The sequence below is a fragment of the Ailuropoda melanoleuca genome, chromosome 16 (genome assembly GCF_002007445.2).
Source record: "Ailuropoda melanoleuca isolate Jingjing chromosome 16, ASM200744v2, whole genome shotgun sequence".
In the NCBI taxonomy this organism is placed as follows: domain Eukaryota; kingdom Metazoa; phylum Chordata; class Mammalia; order Carnivora; family Ursidae; genus Ailuropoda; species Ailuropoda melanoleuca.
The window spans coordinates 76,317,884-76,322,776 of record NC_048233.1 but is presented as its reverse complement, the minus strand read 5'-3'; positions in this window follow the sequence as shown (position 1 = coordinate 76,322,776).

Below are 4,893 nucleotides of genomic sequence, written 5' to 3'. Positions count from 1 at the left end.
TGTTCATATGTGTATTGGGTTCTTTCATTCTTTAAATATTCCTTTAAAATAATCTTCTTTTGTAATCTGACCATGCTTGGTTCCTTCTAAGTGTATCCCATCATCAGTTATATTTGTGCTCAGTTACTTGTATTTTTGAAATATTAAAAAAGGTTTTGGATGCATTTATCAACTATAGTATTTTTCTATTGACTGATACATGGGTTTCTGCATTCAACATTTTTTCTGAATATAAATGGTTGTTTCACTAACATCTTCAATACTTCATTTATTTTCTCTTCATTTATGTTCTTTCTTGATATTATAACAATCAAATATTTCAAGGATAAGAATAATGATCTGTGGGTTTGCTCATCTTTACTCTTCTTTCAAGAATTTGGAGTGTGAAGAAAGATATGTTTTACCTTTGAGATAAAATTTGCTCTATGGAATAATGATATTATCAATACCCCTATGCTATTTGTTATGTTTCCTATTTTTATATGGGAGAAAGGTCAGACACAGTAAGACTAAAGTCTGTTCACATCCTTCCATGGCTGCTAAGCAGTGAGAACACAATGAAGAAACAGACTATCTGGCTGTAAAGAACATACTCTGTCCAACAAATTAGGATGCTTTTGCTTCCTCACCTTTAAAGAACGTGCTTTCTAAATATATCCAGACAGTTTCTCCCAGTCTTCCTTAATCTGAGTTTTAAATGCAAAATACCCTTGGAAAATACACATGACAAAATTGCCCAAAAAGTGAATTCTAAAGTTTCAAGTAAATCTGCAGGATTTTCATTTTGCAGCTGTGGATATCTGCCTTAGCTAANTATTATATGGATATCTGCCTTAGCTAATAGGAACAAAAGTATCTAGCACAAAAGAAAGAGTTACTATTAACTGAGTAAGCCAGACAGAAGACTACACATTCAAATTTGGAAGACAACCTTCAGACCAATTGCAAGGCAATGCAATGGGAAGTAATCTGAGATACAGACAGAATGCCATTCCAAGAGGAAGAACTCAAAGAAAAGGAGATTCAGATTTGACCCAGGACAAAAGTTCTCCAAAAGAAAGAGAGAAAATCCTGAAAGCATATCAATACCAAAAAAATCAACAAAGTAAAAAGGAAGATAGTAAGAAAGTAAAAGGGGAACAGAAGAACTACAAGACACACAGAAAACAAAATGGCAAGACTAAGTCTTTGCCCATAAATAATTATTTTTGTATGTAAATGGGTTAAACTCCCCCAGTCAAAAGACATACAGTGAGCACATGCATTTCTTTAAATCCCACTCTATGTTGTCTGCAAAGACTCACTTAAGCTTTAAGAGGACAAACTGTCTCAAAATGAAGTGATGAAAAAGATATTCCATGTGAATAGCAACTAAAGTATGGCAGAAACTATACTTATGTCACACAAAATAGACTCTAAAACAAAAACTGTCACAAATAAGGGCTTTATATAATGATAAAAGGGTCAGTTTCCCAGGAAGATATAACACTTATATTTATGCACCCAACATGAGAATATCTGAATATATCAAGCAAATATTAACAAATCTAAAGGCAGAAATAGACAACAACACAATAATACTAAGAGACTTCAATACTCCACTTTCAATGACAGGTAAGAACACATAGTCAGAAAATCAGGAAGAACACAATGGATGTGAACAACACTGTTAACCAAATGGACCTAATAGACAGATATAACACTTATATTTATGCACCCAACATGAGAATATCTGAATATATCAAGCAAATATTAACAAATCTAAAGGCAGAAATAGACAACAACACAATAATACTAAGAGACTTCAATACTCCACTTTCAATGACAGGTAGAACACATAGTCAGAAAATCAGGAAGAACACAATGGATGTGAACAACACTGTTAACCAAATGGACCTAATAGACAGATATAAAACATTCCATCCAATAAAAGGGGAATATACATTCTCCCCAAGTGCATGTGGAAGATTTGGCAGGACAGATCATATATTAGGTCACAAAAAAGTCTTGAAAAACTTAGGAAGATAAAAATCATACAAGGTATTTTTTCTAAACACAATGAAGTGAAACTAGAAAGCAATAGCAGAAGAAAAACTGGAAAATTCACAAATATGTGGAAATTAAACAACACATTATTGTACAATCTATGCGTCAAAGAAGAAATCAAAAGGGGACTTAGAAATATTTCAAAACCAACAAAAATTTAAAACTATACACCAAACCCTGGGGCATACAGCAAAAGGAATGCAAAGAGGGAAATTTATAACAATGAACACCTACATTTTAAAAGAAGATCTCAAATAAATAACCTAACAGAATCTCTCAAGAAATGAGAAAAAGAAGAACTAAGCCCAAGTTAGCAGAGGAAGGAATACTTAAGATTACACTAGAAATAAATGGAAAGTAGAAAAACAATAGAAAATGATCAACGCAACTGAGTAGTTTTTTTTTTTAAGTAAAACATAATTGACTAGATACATTGAGAAAAATTCAAATAGAGGAAACTGGATGGCTCATTCGATAAGTGTCTGACTCAGGTTCAGCTCAGGTCATGATCTCAGTCTGATGAGAATGAGCCCCACGTCTGGCTCCACACTGGGCATGGATCCCCTGTGTAAGATTTTCTCCCTTTCCCCCTCTCCCTCTGCTCCACCGTGCCACCACTCCTGCCCTCTCTCTCTCTCTTTAAAAAAAAAAATCAAATAAATACAATCAGAAATGAAAGAGCAGACATTAAAATTCATGCCACAGAAATAAAATGATTATAAGAGACTACTACAAATAATTATACATTTATAATTTGGAAAACTTGGAGAAGTACATAAATTCCTAGGATCATAAAATATACCAAATCTGAACCAAGAAGAAATAGATAATCTAAACAGACAACAATGGACAAAGAAATTAAATCCATAATCAGAAACATCCCAAGAAAGAAAAGTCCAAGACCAGAGGGCTTCACTGGTGAAATCTACATACAACATTTAAAGAAGAATAAATGCCAATCCTTCTAAAACACTTCTAAAAATGTAAAAAGGAAAAAAACAGTTCTAAACTTGTTTTATAAGGCCAGAATTTTTCTCTTACCAAAGCCAAAGATACCACCATAAAAGAAATAAGCAGGCCAATACCCCTGATTTACATAATGGCAATAATATTAAACAAAGTACTAGTAAACTGAATTCAAAACCATATTAAAAGAATCATATACTATAACCAAGTGGAATTTAACCCTGGAATGCAACAATGATTCAACATGCAACAATTAAACAATAGCATACACCACATTAACGAATGAAGGATGAAAATCATAAGATCATGTGGAAAAAGCATCTGACAAAATTAAACCCCTTTCATTATTGAACTCTCAACAAACCAAGAATAAAAAGAAATTATCTCAATATTATAAAGGTGATACATGACAACCCCACAGGAAACATCATACTTAACAAGTGAACAACTTCTTTATTCAACAAGTGAATAACTAAAAGACTTTCCTCTAACACTAGGAACAACAACAAAAAAAGATCCCCTCACGAGTTCTATTCAACATGGTATTGAAAGTCCTACCCAGAGCAACTGGGCAAGAAAAAGAAATAAGGCATCCAAATTGCAAGGAAGAAGTAAACTTCTTTCTACTCAGGTGACTTGACCTTCTATGTAAGAAACCCTAAATATTCCATACACACACACACACACGCACACTCAAAAAATATTAGGACTGATCAACAAACTCAGTGAAATCAAAGGATACGAAATAAACATGCTAAAATCAGTTGCGTTTCTTAAAACTAAGAATGAATTATCCAAACAGGAAATTAAGAAAACAATTACATCTATGATAGTATCAAAAACAAAATACTGAAGAATAAACTTAACTCAAAAGGTTAAAGATTTGTAAACTGAAAACTACAAAACTTTTATGAAAGAAAGTAAAAACAAAAAAAAGGCAAATAAATGGAAAGACATTCTGTGTTTGTGGAATGTAAGACTCAGTGTTGACAAAAGTCCATACTACCCAGTGTGATATAGAGTCATTGCAATCCCCATTATAATCCTGATGGAATTTTTCAGACATGGAAAAAACAATCCTAAAATTCATATGGAACCACAATAGACCCCAAATAGCCAGAGAAAGAACAAAAAAGAACAAAACTGGATACATCCCACTCCTGATTTCAAACTATATTACAAAGTTATTATAATTTAAACAGTATAATACTGGCATAAAGACAGAGATAGAGACCAATGCAAGAGATTAGGAAACCCACAAATATCCCATGAATATACAAGTAGTCCACCGATCTTTGACAAGGGTGCCAAAAATACACAAAAATAATAAATGGTGCTAATGGTGCTGGGAAAACTGGATATCCACATGCAAAAGAATCAATTGAACCCTTATCTTACACCCCCATAAAATAATCTACTCAAAATGGACTTAAAATGGAAGCCCTGAAACAGTAAAACTCTGAGAAGAAAATATAGCAGAAAATCTTCATCACATTGGAATGGGCTATGATTTCTTGGACATGACACCAAAATAACAGACAACAAAATCTGCTGTACAACTAAGGAACAATTAGCAGAGTAAAAAGACAACCTATAGAATGGGAAAAAAATATTTGCAAACCATATGTGTAATATGGGGTTAGTATCCAAAACACAGAAAGAACTCATACAACTCAATAGCAAAGATAGGCCAGTGATAGGTGTTAAGGAGGGCACATATTGCATGGTGCACAGGGTGTTATATGCAAATAATGAATCATGGAACATTGCATCAAGAGCTGGGGATGTAATTGACAGACTATGGACTATGAGAAACAAACTGAGGACTTCAGAGGGGAGGGGGGTGGGGGAATGGGATAGACTGGTGATGGGTGGTAAGGA